We start from the raw sequence: 16,629 nt of genomic DNA, 5'->3' as shown, positions 1-16,629 counted from the left end.
ATCTGGACTGTCAGTGCACACACAGAAACAAACCATTAACTGTCAAAAAAGTACAGCTATGGTAAATCCTGCCATATTCAAGATGAAAATATCATTTACATGTCATCATGATAAACCTTGAAAAAATGAACCTGGAGTTTAGGTGAGAGAGATGTGATCTTATTGCAACATAAGATCCTGAGGGGACTTAACAAGGTGGATGCTGAAAGATTGCTTCCTCTTATGGGAGAGACTAGAGCTAGGGGACACAGTTTAAAAATGAGGGGGTCCCCCATTTAAGGCGGAGATGAGGAGAATTTTTTTCTCCAAGCGCCAAGTGAGTCTTTAGAACTCTGTTCCCTGGAAAGCGGTGGAGGCAGGGTCAATGAATATTTTTAAGTCAGAGGTAGATAGATTCTTGACTAACAAGATAGTCAAAGGATTTTGGGGGTAGGCAGAACGTGGAGTTGAGGCCACAATTAGGTCGGCCATGATCTTATTGAATGGAGAAGCAGGCTCGAGGGGCTGAGTGGCCTACACCTGCTCCTAATTTGAATGTTTGCATGTTCGTATGAAAGGACTACATTTGGTCCATGTGAATAGACTTTTTGAGATAGATTTAGGGTGGCTTGCGATTAAAATTTGACAATGTAAGCACAGAATCAAGTTACATATCAGACAGTCTTCCTTTTCTGAGCAGGCAAAGTATGGGACAAGTTGCTGGTCTTTGAAATGAGTGCAAATTCACTGCAAACAAAAGGGAGATTGGATGACTTTCTAAGTGTGTCCAACATAATCATGTATAAAAGTACATAAGGGGATGTGTCATACCAGTCATTGTAATCTCTGGAAGTTGTTTAATCGCAGTTGGTTGCCCAAGAGGAATTTACCAAAGGTAAATGGCCTAATGTTGTTCCTAATTGGCCTGCTCCCCCCACCCCAGGAGATTTTGTGGCTAGTGATGGCTGGAGAAGAGGGGGAGTGGAGATCTTGGTGTGTGTAAGTTATAATATAATAGCATGGGACAGGTTCAATGAACCTGCTGGTGTTTTCGTGTCCTTCAGTTTTGTATTTTCGAATGATCATCAACTTGGGGATGCTAAAAAGGTCTTTAAGAAAAAAAAGCATGGGTTAGAGATTCCATACATTCAGAACAAACAGCCAATATAGTTATATTGTGCACTGTATTTTTGAAGTGTCTTTGAATTAGGATCCCTCCTTCCCAAGTATAACAGCTTTCGGTTTCACTTAAAGAAGTGCTCTTAATATTGCATTTATATACTTAACAATAATTATTCTTAGTCTTGAAGACCTAGTCACATTTAAGACTTTTTCTCCACACTTGCCCTCATGTTCACGGTTAGGTGACAAGTTCCATAGTTGGTTAAACTCCCTTGATTCAAAATCTTCATTTATTCACTGTTACTAATGGGACAGCATATGCCAGGGTTAACAATTAACTACAAATTGTTGTACCTCACTTCCTGGAGAATACATGGGTTACCCAACGCAAAAGCAGCAGAGAATCTCCACGCAGGCGGGCCTACTTCCCCTCCCGTAAAGTGCCGACACACTTTCCATCCCACATCACCAGCATCCCCCGCTGTAAGAAAGCAGGCTAAGAACTTATGTTATTAAAGTCAAAGTTACGACCATATTTTGGCGGGGGAGTCTGCACTCTGCCTGTCGGCCTGTTACTTTCCTTCTAAGGTCCCTGGATCCTGTTTCATCTTCTTCTGTTTCAATCTCTAATCTGGTTTACCCCTTAATTCATCACCGCTTTGCACCTCCGGCTCAGCTACCACATGTTTTTCAATCTATGCTCTTAATTGTCTCAAGTTAACATCACATTCAAGCACTTAACCATTTGATTTCCTTTTAAGCACAGGTCATTGTACTGACACTTCTCATCTCATGTACTGGTATATCCCGTTTCTCTTTTGTTCTGTTCTGATTTAAATGTTGTACTTTTTTTTTTCATTTCTGAATGAAAGAATACAAACCAAACTGCTCTCTCAGCAGATATCGAGTGCTTCCAGCTTTTGTTTTAGGTTTATGCTTTTGAATGTATGCCAACTTCTCTACACCTTTGGAGCAAGTATTCTTTCTGTACATGTTTATATGGTTTTAAAGTAAGAGAGGCAACCCCTCTGAAAACAACAGCGGGAGCAACAAACCCGATTCAGAAGTATACATTGAAAGTATATATTAGAATCAATTTCTCTAGAATTTTATGATTCTATGAAATTAATTCCATATTAAATACCAGCGCTTGATTTAAAATTGTGAATTGAAAAGCGAATCGGGGGCATTTAAATTAAATACATATATTGTGTAACAAATGAGATATATTGACGCTGGGAAAGCATATCAAAATTTATTGAAATGTTGTTTAAATATATGGAGAACAGCTCAGATCATGAGAACACAGATTAAAAATAAATCAAACATCAGTCCTCATGCTTCCATTGTGATTTAAAATGCATCAACTCTGTCAAAATGTATATTACAATTTTTTCATAGTGGTTCAAGAGGATATTGTTTCGTAACATGTAATCTGTCGATTAACATAAAGAAAGAGCTGCTCGGTGCCAATGGTAATATGCAGGTTTAAAAGAGATATTGGTTTTAGTCCTTAGGGAAGCAGGTTCGAAGGCAGCCCACAGATAAGGAGTGAAGTGGATGCATTACTAATGATTTCTGAAGGACATAAATAAAATGAGCTGCTGACAGCTTGATGCTATTCCCAATGGGAAAATGTCCACAGCGAGAAAACGTCCCCATGCTCTGCCAAAAACATCTAGAAGAAACACAATTAACATCAATGAGTTGATAATATAGATTAAAATACAAGGAACAGTGAAAACACATTACCAGGAATCAACTGCTTCGTGAATATTTTTCTCTCTTCAGAATATGAAATATATATTCATTGTTACCTTACTTTAAGTGTCTTTCAGGTCCACAACATGCTGAAACGTGAACATAAGTTCTTTAATTTTATTTTTAAATTGATATTATCTCACATCTGGATCATAAGCTGAAAGCATATAAGAAACAATAATTAAAAGTAAAACAAACAAAACTTGAAACAAACAAATGCGCTAAATGGCCATTTAAATTTTTTTACATCAGCCTTAAACGTCATTAGATATATTATCCCTCTTAGTTTTATCTGCGAGAAATTGCAGTACATGGAAAACTGTATTTGGAGAACATGATAGCTTTTGAGCTGCCAGGACCATAGAGACCCTGTGACAAAGGTAGAAAACTAGTCCAAGACGCATGATGTGAGAGGCACTCTGAGGCTTTACTTGATTTAAGGGGTTGGAGATACGTTCCAGAGCTCACCCTCCCTCAGCGCATAAATTCAGCAGCATCCATGATAAGAGTAGACTGTACTCAGTTTGTGCAATTATGTGCTTGATAGACAATGTGTCTACTCTTGCCCCATGCTTTCTTATGTGCCTTACACTAAACAACTTCGCTAAGCTGAAATAAATAGAAAATGTGGGAAATACCCAGCAGGTCTGGCAGCTTCTGTGGAGGGAGGAACAGTTAACGGCTGGGATTTCTGTGCCCCGCTGTGACGGGACCCGCCGCAGGGATTACAGCAGGCCAGCCAAAAGTCCATTGACTTTCAGTGGGGCTGGAAAATCCTGGCCAACGTTGCAGGTCAATCGCCTTTCATTAGAAACTAGCTGGCTCAGTAGTGCAGGATGTCGCATACACACGGCAAGGTTCCAATATTTGTTGGGTACTAAGAGAGCCGGAAAATGTACGCAAGATAAAGATTTTTCTGTTCATCCTTTGGTAAATTGTAAACACATTTGTAAAGTCTGTCCTGGGCAACAAATTGTGGAAATCATCTTTTTTTAAAATTATTCTTTCATGGGATGTGGGTGTCACTAGCCAGGCCAGCATTTTTATTGTCCATCCCTAATTGCCCTTGAGAAGGTGGTGGTGAGCTGCCCTCTTGAACCGCTGCAGTCCATGTGTTGTAGGTACACCCACAGTGCTGTTAGGAAGGGAGTTCCAGGATTTTGACCCAGCAACAGTGATATGGTTCCAAGTCAGAATGGTGTGGGGCTTGGAGGGGAACTTGCATGTGGTGGTGTTCCTATGCATCTGCTGTCCTTGTCCTTCTAGGTGGCAGAGATTGCAGGTTTGGAAGCTGCTGACGAATGAGACATTGGTGAGTTGCTGTAGTGCATCTTCCCACATGTTTCACCAGACTGGCATCTATCTACCATCACCTATTCTCATACCCTTATCAGTTACAGAGCACCACTTTCAATGACCTGGGAACCCCCTATTCTCTTCTTCTTCAGTGATGGGTACATAGCAAGAGGTATAAGGCAGGGATGATGAAGGGAGGAAACAACTCAAAGTAACAGTGGTAGCAACCTAATGGAAGAAAAAAGGTCTTCCCCCTATAAGCATAATCTCTTTGAAAGATCAGCATGTGGAAAGTGGGAATATGGCATTGAAATAGAGGATCAGCCATGATCATACTGAATGGCAGAGCAGGCTCGAAGGGCCGAATGGCCTACTCCTGCTCCTAGTTTCTATGTTCTATGTTTCTAAGATCAGAATTACAACTTATAACAGTGTTCACACACTGAATATAGCAAGTTAGCAATATCAACTACGAGAGTTTAAACACAAGTAATATTCTAATTATATCCCACTAGCAACTTACTGTTTAATGCTGTGACGCGGTGCAGTAGTAGCACTTCCAAGTCAGAAGATTGCGACTTCAAGTCCAATTCCAGAGGCTTGAGCACAAGATTTATGCTAACAATCTAGTGCAGCATTGAGACGTGCTGTCTTTCAGATGAGAGGTTAAACCAGGTCCCATCTTCCCTCTCGGCTGGGAATAAAAGATCCCATTGTACTATTTTGAAGAGGGGGGGTTCTCCCTAGTGTCTTGACCTGCAAAAGAAACATTATCTGGTCACTTTCACATTGTTGTTAATGGGATCTTGCTGTTTACAAATTGACTGCCACAAACCCTACATTATGACATTTCAAAAGTACTTCATTGACTGTAAAACACTTTTCAATCTGACCATATAAAAACTGCAATGATTCACTTTTTTCCTTGATAATAAACTTCCTGCATCCCTCCTCTTCCCTCTTCCAAAAAAACGATGAAAACAGGCTTGAGCTGCGGCTGCCTCAAACTCTGACGGTGTGATTCCGGAACACTGCACAAGGGCGAGCAAGCTCATTTGCAAAGGAAGATACTCAAAGGGCAGAATTTTTAGGTCAGCAGGTACGCATGTGCCCGACACGATCTGACGCGAAATTGCGTGAGATGACGTCGGGCGAGTGTCCTGACACCATCCTGTGCTCGCGCGATATTTCAGTCGGCGGGTGCGTGGAAAAGTCGGAAGCGGCCCGCCAACAATTAAGGGTCCAATTAAAGTAATTAAAGCTACAATTGTCTTTAATTTGATGTTGCCCGTCCAACCTTACAGGCGGCCTATGCATTTTTCTCCAAACCTCATCCACGAGCGGGATGAGGTTTCTGCAATGAAATAAAATATAACTAAATTTCTGTGCACAGCAATTTTATAATGCATATGTTTAGGTGACTGATTGTGATGCTTGCACAACTTTTCCCTGATTTTAAAAACTCTTTATTTCTTCATGCTTTTCAGGTCTTCAGCTGCGTGAGGCAGCCGTCTGCCTTCAGGGAGCTCGCAGTGCCCACCCGCGCCCACTCTGACGTCAGTGCCCGCCCTCTTCCCGCCCCCACCCCGGCAGCGCTGAGCTCCTCAGCGCATGTTTCATGCTGGCTGGCCGTTAATTGGTCAACCAGCGTGAAATTGAGGTCGGGGGGGCCAATCGTGGTCGGCGGTCCGCTTCCCGGCTGCTCCTGGGCCCGCCCGCTGGCCTTAAAAATTCAGGCCAAAAGGAGTATAAAAGGCAAATTCCCTTTATACACACGAGATATACATGGAATGCCGCAAACTACTAACACTAATTCAACTAGAATTTTTTTTTGACAGCTGCAGGTGTCTAAGCTCACAAAGCATCAATAGCAGGAAGTTTGTCATACCTCTGGGTCCACAAGTTAATGCCTTCCGAAAAGGAAGGGAGGAAGTAGAATCAAAAACAATCCATGCATTTAATATTTGCAACTTCTATTTAATTCAGAAAATTCTGCAACAGAGAGTACGTGGATTTTTATCATACTGATAAAAACAATTGGTTATGGTTTTTAGGGTATAAATATTCTTCAGCAAAGACATGAAACACCAACTTACAGTGTAATTGACTTAAATTAGCTCCAGGAAAGTTGTGCATCATTTGTACCACATATAAAAGTGGCAGAATGGCTTTTTTTTTTAAGGTAACAATGACATTTGTCTGAAGCATATACCATTATATTGGCTTGAAAAGGTGTCTCTTGTCAATACCAATCAGCCCAAAGCATTCCATTGTATGCTTAATGAGTCACAGCAGCCCTTTAAATCATTTGAAATGAAAATTGAATTTCTACCTAGTTTGCTTAAAGTTTTCAAATTTAATGTTTTCCTTCAACTTCCAGAATTTATTTGCGAGCAACCGTTACCTCCTTTACCATTAATGTTTTTTTAGTGCTATATAAGTATACTTTGGGGCGGAAATTGAGATGTCGATAATTGTACCAAAAAGTCATGAGAACAAAGCAAAAAATCCCACTTTATGCTCATGAAAATATTTTTTCACCAAAATTGTCAACTGAAGAAACTTCATCCAATTTATGCTCAACTGAATGGAACTATGGTACACTCTAGTGGCCACTTGTGGAACACCAATGTGACTGTGACTCTTTAAAGCTGCAAATATGACGATATGTAAAAAAAAATGTAATCATTGATATGCATATGGAGGCTGCCTGGTACTGACTTGTTTTTGGATTAACTTTTACATGAATTTTGAAATGCAAATTCACTATTATACATGCAGCTACTCAGACCAATAGCTGTCTTATCGGAATCAATTGGTAGACCACTGTACTGCAAGAAATACAATATTGTTAGAGGCTTCAGAGTACAGGAATCTGAAAATAAAGTGGCATAACGAAGTAAATTAACAATGTCTAAATATGTGCACTATCCAGCTGGGGCTACTGACAAATATCAGACTGCGAACCCCCGGCTGTTTTATTGTCTACTTCACGAGCCCTACAGTCATCTACGGTCAACCAAGATCAGCTAGATCTGCAGTTAATTTAAGGTCAAACCGAGGACTTCCGGTCATGTGGCTCACTCGCATGCTACCTGTTATCAAATTAATTTTGGGTATGCTCCCACATTGCATTTTTAATGAAAAACATTGCTGCCATCCCAGCTGTGACAGCACAATTTTATCACCCTCTCTTGGGTAATTAGTTTAGACAATGCACAGGTCAGACTCCTCTGACCTGAGGTTACACTGGGATTTTTTTTGGCCCAGTCTCAGTTGACTGTCTGAAACACATTCTAATCTCTGTTGAATCAATGTTCTTCAGATTTTGCGATGACAAACTCTAGATCCAGTTGCCTGCAGAAGGTGAGCCTTCCTTTGAATAAACATCAGTTTCGGATCTGTTGCAAATAGATTGAATACCTGGATTAGTATACATATGATTCCTGTCAAGCAGCCGAAGGAGGAAGAACTTGCAGCTTTTCACAACCTCAGGGTGTTCCAAAGCGTTTTACAGACAATCAGACACTTTTGAAATGTAGTCACTATTATAAGTGTAGAAAACGTGGCAACGAATTTGCACACAGCAAACTCCCACAAACAGCAAATTGGTCAGGACACTGGGAATAGTTCCCCTGCTCTTGTTCAAAAGAGTGCCATGGAATTATTTACATTCACCTGAGGGGGCAGATGTCAAATTTTATGTAAGACTGTCCAAGATGGATCCAGCTTATTGATGCATCAATTTTAGCTTACACCCAAAATTCAAGTGCTGCAATGTTACTAGCTGTTGCATTAAGGCTCAACTGTGGTCAACTCAGGTAGACAATGCAAGAGGTGCTCATCGTCCACTTTCATCTGCTGTACAGCCTGCTCTGTTTGCCCTGTTGGCAGTCTGCACTGGCTCACCCCTCGCAAGACACGCACTCAGAACATCTCTTCGTTGCTTCTGCTTACAATGCTCAAAAGTCATATTATAACTAGACAGCCCAACAATATTGAGTGAATGCAAATTTTCTCTGATGGCATCATAAACAGCCACAGAGTGAAGCTCAATCAGCGAGTGGCGGCTGCTCCCTGAATTCCAACATTAGATTTTGTCATTCAAATTGCAAATACTGAGAGTTGGGGGCATTTTAATTCTCATCGTAAATGTCAGTCTCAACTTTCAGCCAGGCTACTACATTTGAAAGCTTAACTGCTGTTACCTCAGCAGTTAGCAATTTATTTTATTTCAATTACTGCACTGCAGCTTCATGTTGGTATCATAAAAATTGAATTGACTCAAAAATCAAGATCCTGGAACCCATCAGCAAGGATACACTTACCATCAATAACACTCCAGCTATAGGTTTGAGACCCGTGAATTCCTATAGCTGCCCATTCAGTTCCAGCATAGATACATTTCAATAAAGTTTCAGGTACCCTGTAACTTTGTCCACTAATTTTGATAAGCCTGGTCCAATGCCCAGGATGGTATGAAACCCAGCTGCTGAGTGTACCAGCATCCTGAGTAATTTTGATAATATGTTTACAGTACATGAAAGAATAGTTACATTTATATCACATCAAAAAGTCTCAAAGGTCTTCATGATGAATGCAGTGACTATCATCCCATCAAACCCAACTGCCATTTTGTGTCAACGTCCCATATACAACATGGATTGAAAGTAGTAGATTTTGTTCTTATACGTTACAAGAAAAAGAACTACACCTTGGTCCTGAGGTGGATCTCAACTGAGGTCCCAAGGTGACTGCAGGCTGGATGACCAATGTAGGTGCTTTGGCAAACTGGCACCAAAATAAACAGGTGTCTAAGGGAGCTGACAAAGTTACAAGAGTTGTCATCAAGAGGACTGTATCATGATAACACATTATAGCAGGGGTCGGCAGCCTTTCAGAAGTGCCGTGCCAAGTCTTCGTTTATTCACTCTATTTTAAGGTTTTGCATGCCAGTAATACATTTAACATTTATAAGGTCTCTATATATAATTAAACAATTACTGTATGTAAAATAAACAAGGTTTTTAAAATGCTTAAGAAGCTTCATTTAAGATTAAATTAAAATGCAGATCTCACCAGTTTAGTATGATCCTTGCCCTTCCTTCCTTAGGAGCTGACATTTTGTTGAATGTACCCCTCAATCTACAGTGAAAGAAATCACAAAGTCAAACGCAGTGCGCTGTTCCGCATTACGTGATACTGATGTAAGCAGCAAACCGGGACTTAAAAATCTCCCAGTAATGAAAAAAACACAAGCATTTACTATTTGAATTTGTAGCCATTAATTGGACTAGCAGTGTGAATGCCACTCAAAATCATCTTGCATGCCACCTTTGGCACATGTGCCATAGGTTGCCAACTCCTACTTTATAGTCATTCCACTTGTGCCGTGTCTAAGCACCCACTGATCAGTGGAAGTGCAGAGGCCTCTGCCCAATGCTCTTGTAAGTTGGTTTAAATTGTTCCCTTCATACAGTCCCCTACAGCTCAATTGTCAAAGCATCCATTTTGAATGCACTAGCTGGTACGGAAAGTCGCCAATGTTGGGGGTGGGGATGGGTGGGGAACAAGACCGGCATGGAGGCTCGTAGTACTTCCCCCAAATCACTCTTGGATTTTTGCAAGGATAGCACAGTTTGTGACTTGAACCATCAGTTGCAGTGTGAAGCTCGTCTACTGCCTTTTTTTTAACAGTGGAAAACTCAGAGATGTGAGCATGCAGGCTGACTCAGGGCCGAATTCTATGGAATGTCCATTCTCCACTGTCAGATTCCACATTGGCCTCTTGACTCTTCTGGCACAATGAAGACAATGAGAGTGCCACACATATAAAAGAACAGGAAGGAAAGGTAAGGGAGAAACAAATAGCTAGCCTTGACATTATGGTGAGGTTTTTCAACTTCTTTCCACACTGCAAAGGAGACCTAGGGGTTCATTGAGTCGCACTCACTGCCACAACCACATCCCTTCATTGAGTACTTTATGCTTTGCAGGTCTCCAGCCCCCAATCCAAACACCCCATCACCATATCTCCGTAATGAAATGAAGGCCAAATTGCTGTTGGCTACTCTTATGTTTTCCCCTTACTGCCACCCTCATTGCACAGGCTGCCTGCTACCACCAGTGCTCAAATAGCTGTTATGATCTCCATCGAGATCAGTAACTTTTTTTTTTAAGAAAAGAAAGCCTACCTCGCAGTTATTTACTGAAAGAATGAAGCTACAAGATTCCACGGCTTAAAACAGATTTTTTTTTTAACTATACAAGCAAACACTAAATACTATCTTTGGTAACCACCTATATTCTAAAATCCAGAACAACATAAGTTAAACATGAATTGACAGGAAAATTGCAGTTGATTACAAACTATAGATTACATGTTAAATAGCAGATACAACCAAGACAGGTCTAATGAATTGGCTCGGCAGCCCATTCAGTTATCCTGATCCCTAGCTGACAGCATTGCACAACCAACCAGAGTTCCATGGACACAGTCTTCATCAAAAATTGGCACGCAGAACCTCCTCAACTCTGCTTACGATGGTCTGAATGGCAAAGATCACCAATGTATTTTTCAAGTAACAGAAACAGGTGCAGCAGCTGTATATTTTGGCTTGTCTCAGTTTCTGGATCCAGACTCCATGTTCTTCAGCCAGCCTGCACTGCATCACTGGAATCATTATCTGAGCTCTGATGGCTTTGTGCCCCTTTCATATGATTTCAGTCAGTTTCAGTCTCCCCAGCAGAACTGGTTTCCAACCTCAGTTTCAGTCTTAAGTTTCCTTAGAATCTGGAAGTCAGTTTCCTTTCTCAGTTTCCATTTTCAATTAGGGTTAGTCTTAAAAAATAGAGCTTTGAAACTACGGATCCCATCACATAGTATTTTAAGCAGAAAAAGGTTTTATATTCTGCTGCTCCATCAGATCTTTGCTTCTCCTCTATTTTTCACCACCATTCCACAATACCCACTATCCCCACCCATCTGGCTAACATTCATGCCATCTGGGGCAAAACCCCTGTCATCACCCCAGTTTCCAGTCCATTCCCATCATATCTCAGTCATTGCAGGTTGGTATATTCAAATTAGCTGGCCCTGCAATTTAAGGCAGGAGTAAGCACCACAACTTCATGCTAGGTGGAAATCACACCCCATCACACTTCCAACAGGGTTGCAGCCCTTTCAGGGTTCTGGGCCCTGTTTGTGGGGAGAGGTGGTGGTGTGGTGGTAATGTCACTGGACGAGTAAACCAGATGTTCAGGCAAATCCTCTGGAGGCCAAGGTTTAAATCCCACCACAGGAGCTGGTGAAACTTAAATCCAATTAATTAAACCCTCTGGAATTGAAAGCTAGTCTCAGTAACTAACCCTAATCATGAAACTATCACCGTTTGTCATAAAAACCCATGTGGTTCGCTAATGTCCTTTAGGGAAGGAAATCTGCTGTCCTTACCTGGTCGGTCCTACATGTGACTCCAGACCCACAGCAATGTAGTTGACTCTTAAATGCTCTCTGAAATGGCCTTGCAAGTCACTCACTTCAAGGGCAACAAATGCTGGCCTTGCCAATGGCTCCCACATCGCCTGAAAGAATAAATTTTTAAAAAGACACACATTTCAAGATACCATGAATGTAAGATTCTATGAAGGCTCAAATAATTGGGGCTTTTCCCCCAGGTTAAGGTGGTCTTCAAAAATAAGCAGTAAAAGGGAGAGTATCAAAAGAGTATGAAAAATGTATGAGGAAATTGGGAGTTTTATATTTTCACTAAATATATTTAGAACATGGAACGTGCTTTCATGTCTATTGAGGCCAAGTCTATGACATAATTTGAAATGAAATTGGATTTGAAAGGAAGGAAATGAAGACACATTTGAAAAAAAATTTAAAAACACAGGTCCAGTTAAAAGCTAACATTGGCACGATGGGCTACAATGGCCTTTCTCCTCCCTGCAAATTCTATGATTATAGCAGACTCAACTGCTACGGTAAAGATGATTCAGTGCTTATGTATTCTTCAATGACTCAGTACCTGTTACATCTCATGGTGACTCAGCAAATTCCAATGGATAATTAAGAAAGAAAGCCTAACATTAGTGACAGAAAAAGAAAATGCTGGGAAATGCTCAACAGATCTGGCGGCACCTGTGGAGCGAGAGAAACCAATTTAATGCTTCAGGTCAATGATCTTTTGTCAGAAGCCTAACGTCAGCTGCCTGGATTTTCGACTCAGTATAACTGAGCAATCAATGATCAGAGCTCAGGTATCTGTGTCATTACGTTTAAATCTGCAAAATCAGTAAACAGAATAATCATTACTTAACAATAAAACAAAACTGCACATGGACAATGTCCTTTCCTCTTACCAAACTAGAACACTAAACATACCAACTAAGGATTAATGCTCCACTAACTGGTCAGCTTGAATTATGCCCCCAGGCTCTACAAAAGGAGTCTAGCATCACAAAATAACATCAAGACCCAGTGAGATCATTGGAATGTAGGTATAGCTTCACTGGTAATATTTTAAGAAACATGCACAACGAGTTTTAAAACCTTATACTTGTCCTCAGAAAATAAGAAGTGATCCCATGCATTTTCAAAATCTTAATGAGAATTCTGGTTAGCGAATATCTTTATAGTGTGCTCAAAACACTTACAAGAAAAGTTGTCTATATGACTCCCACTGAGCAAAACAAAGAATGACTAACAATCCTTGGGCACTTGCAGAAAACAGCAGAAATCTTAAAACACCTGCACAGCAGTTCCATAGTTAATAAGTACAAAGATAACGACGGGCCAGAAAGATGATGATAAGCAAGTCTGCCAACCAGAGGGATGGCTAAAAGAGTATAAAACTAAGCCAAAGTAAACTTGGATAAGAGCACACAGTGCTGAAAATGCACAGTAGGTGCATCTGCATTTTTAGAGAGAAAAGATGAGTAACCAGTTGATCTGCAGCAGACTCATTGTCAGACCATTCCGATGAAGGGTCAATATTGAAACAGTTATTCTATCTTTTTTCCTGCACAGAAGCTGAAAGATTTACTGTATATTTTCAGCATTTTGATTTTTTTTTGAAGTTGCAGGTTTTTAGCTTCTGCAGATTTAAAAAAAAAAAATTCTCCTTGGAGTAAGTTACAAACTCATAACCAAGGACTTTAACTGGAATTTCTTCACATTAGATCAGTGTGCATAAATGTGATAGCATTCTTGAACTTAAGATTCAGTGCCTCATCATGTCCTACCACCATTTAAGAATTAAACTGGATCTCATTGTACGCATTTCAATTGGTGAATTTTATACTTACCGTGACAAAAACTAAACTACTGCCCAGCTGAAACAAACAATAGTTAACACATCAACACATCAGTACAGTTGGTTATAGCTCCTTTGTGAACTTTGTTACTTTTTTTGGAATGGTTCTTTTTTTTTAAGATTACTAATTTTTTTTTTTAAATCATTCTTTTTTTTTAAAGTTTTTCCATTTTAATTCATTCTTTTAAATTTCTTCCATTTTAATCATTCTTTTGAAAGTTTTCCATCTTTTTTCCCTCTATATCCACGTAAGTATAATTTTTATTTTTTTTATGTCATATTGCAAACCATTCCATTACAAGACTTTATTTCAAATGTGAACATGCCTCTATTAGAAATTCAGATACAATCAGTAAAACAGAAATGAAGACATAAATTCAAACATATAAACTGTTACAAATTCAGCAACAATATCACCCAATGAAGTAACATTTTACTGAAAAGTGCAAGAAACTTGCACCAAATTCACATTTTAGCATAAACAACCTAAAAATACATTGATGTTCTACATGTCCACAATTCTGAATAAACTCTATTATACAAGTATTTACTTACAAAAGAAAAAGATCATAGGATATCAGACTGTTCTTCCCCACAAAAAAAAATCTACAATAGCAATTTTTAAACAGCTTCAAAGAGTTTCCTTTCACACAATGCTTTTATTTTTGTTGAATCCACCTAGATGTTTCCCTTGAAGATCCCTCTTCATGATGGTAAGTGCTGTATATACTAATTAAAGAGACACAAGTAAAGTGTAGCCTTCCCTTTATCACAATTTTCCAATCGCTTTCTAATTGACTGGTGCAGGGCTTTAAACGGAATGAAGCCAAAAAAAACAACAGGAATAAGATCGAAGGGAACAGAGAGGCTGCAAGGAGATAAAGCAAAAATAGCATGAACAAAGGTTGCAGGGATCCTTCAGCATAGCTGACAAAAAAAAATGACAAACTCAACCAACAAGGCTATTCACAGATTAATGTATCAAAGGGCTAAAACCAAGCTTGATTCCAGCTAGGTTAGAAGACTAAGCTTTGGCTCCTGGTTTCTAGCTAAGCTTTTTATAAAAGTTATATGGAAATGACGTGCTGTTTGCTTGAATTGTACAAAATAATAGTGCAGGTGAAGTGACATGCGGCAAGGTAGATACCTGGCAGTAATTATAAAGCATTGGCTAGAGGGGCTCAGATGACACTGCAAACCATGAAACTTACAAGCAAGCATTCCCTCCCATCTCTTATTTTAAATAAACAATTTTCTGATACCATAAATAAATTCCAATCTTGAAAATACTCTCTGGTATCTTTCATTCTGATGAAAAGGAGGGAAAGGAGGCTAAACCCATTTCTGGTTACTTATAATATCAGCCATGCCATATAATTTATACCAATTACATTTTCAAATATAGAGAAGCAATCATGAATGCCTTAAGGACAGTTGTGCAAGATGCCACAACATTCATGAATGGATGTTATTAAGGATTCCACTAACAGACCATAACTGCAATTAGCTAATATTAGGATAAAATGGTTGCGTTTTGCAGTGATCTAGGAAGTCACTTAGTTAGTATATATCAGGTGTGGATTGTGGTAGAACAAGTGTGATGGTAAGTGTGTTACATATTTATCACAAGATGGCACTGTTTCCAGTTCTTCACATCTAACAATTTTATCTTCTGAAATAGTAATCAAAACTAATGCTCAAATATTCCAGGCAACAGTCACTTTTTCCTTTTATAAAAAAAGAACTGTAGAACACAGATGTTAAAAATTCAGAATTTTAAAGATGCCAAAAGATATTAACCCTTATAGTACAGAACTGGAATCTCCCACAATCTAGACTTATGACTTTCAGCACGGTCAAGGTACAAATGGTATAATTAAGTTTTTAAAAAAAAATTAAACCTCAAAAAAAGGCAACTGCAAATGGTCACCCTTTATACAAACAAATTTTTTTCACATCTGTGTTTCACTAGAGGTTTTTTCTTTTTGCATATGCAGTAAGCTCTTTTGATGTTTCATTTAAAGCTGCATTTCCACATAAATTGAAAATGAAGATTAGTATGCAGTTAAATGTGTACCTATTAAGTGTATATTTATTTAAGAAAATTAAAATCCTGAAGTGTTTGGCATTGGCACTGTAGTATTTCTGTTTAGCGAATATTCTTGTAGTACGCAGCTTTTTGCCTTCGCTCGACATATTATTAGGTCTGGAGACGTTCTGTATAAACTTTGTGACTACTATTATTTCTACAGTCTAGCAAACAGTAACAAAATTAGAACAGCCAACATTTTACAAATTACTCTACTGGAAGTAAAAATATACAAGAAATTATGCAATAGAATTTAATATTTTACTCTGGACTCCCTCTGAGGCAAACATGTTATTTAGGCAAGGAAACAAAGGAATGCATTACAGTATATGTTGACTGAATGCTACTTGATGCATCTGCACGAGGATTACAATTATTAGGACTGCCATTGTAAATGAAGCATTCCACATGATAGAAAATGACTCGTAACAGGATATACAAAGCCATTTTACTTGTAAAGTTGTTCACAGAAATCAAATTTCAATTGCTTACCCAGATATGTTAAGCAAGAAGGAAATAGCTATTTTCTTTCCCTCCATAGATCTTGATATGTAAAAGTCTGTTCAACCTGCCCTTGGCTGATGTCCAAACACCTACCATTCCCAGTATGAGTTACAGGATAGCAAATAGGATTGGCGGCTGAAGAGACTCCTTGATAATAAAAATCTCTTCTGTATATGAAACATTTAAAGGAGCAATCTTTTCCATCAATGACCAAAAGTATTGTCTATATAGCATCTATATTGGCAGTAATAAGCAATGCTTATATTTTTAAACTGTTAAAAAGCTGATTGAAATATAAAAAGCAATCTTGCTCTTTTACTAGAACTAGCATCTTGAATTAAGTAAAGAAGAGCTGAGGTTGAATGTATGAATCCATTGAGGTACAACATCACTCCCCTATTCAGCATATCATCAGTGAGCTATCAAATGTGATGCGTTCATTACCAAATGTAACACTTTAACTGTGCTAAGGTGATAGATAGCAGGGTGAACCAGACCAAATAAAAATAGATCAATAACATATGGCCAACAGAAACTACAGGAAACTCAAACAATAAG

At 39.1% G+C, this 16,629-nt stretch overlaps 1 long non-coding RNA gene across 1 annotated transcript; it reads right to left on the bottom strand.

Moving 5' to 3' along the window:
* Positions 1–2,342: 2,342 nt before the first annotated feature.
* LOC144685997 (uncharacterized) lies at positions 2,343–9,438 on the bottom strand. The gene is made up of 3 exons (XR_013577832.1): positions 9,238–9,438; positions 4,682–4,914; positions 2,343–2,779 (listed from the first exon to the last, which is right to left on the bottom strand). It is a non-coding gene; the product is annotated as an uncharacterized LOC144685997 (long non-coding RNA).
* Between the last annotated feature and the right edge of the window lie 7,191 nt (positions 9,439–16,629).

Source organism: Cetorhinus maximus, chromosome 10 (assembly GCF_964194155.1).
Source record: "Cetorhinus maximus chromosome 10, sCetMax3.hap1.1, whole genome shotgun sequence".
NCBI classification, from domain to species: Eukaryota; Metazoa; Chordata; class Chondrichthyes; order Lamniformes; family Cetorhinidae; genus Cetorhinus; species Cetorhinus maximus.
This window is presented reverse-complemented; position numbering and strand designations above follow the sequence as displayed.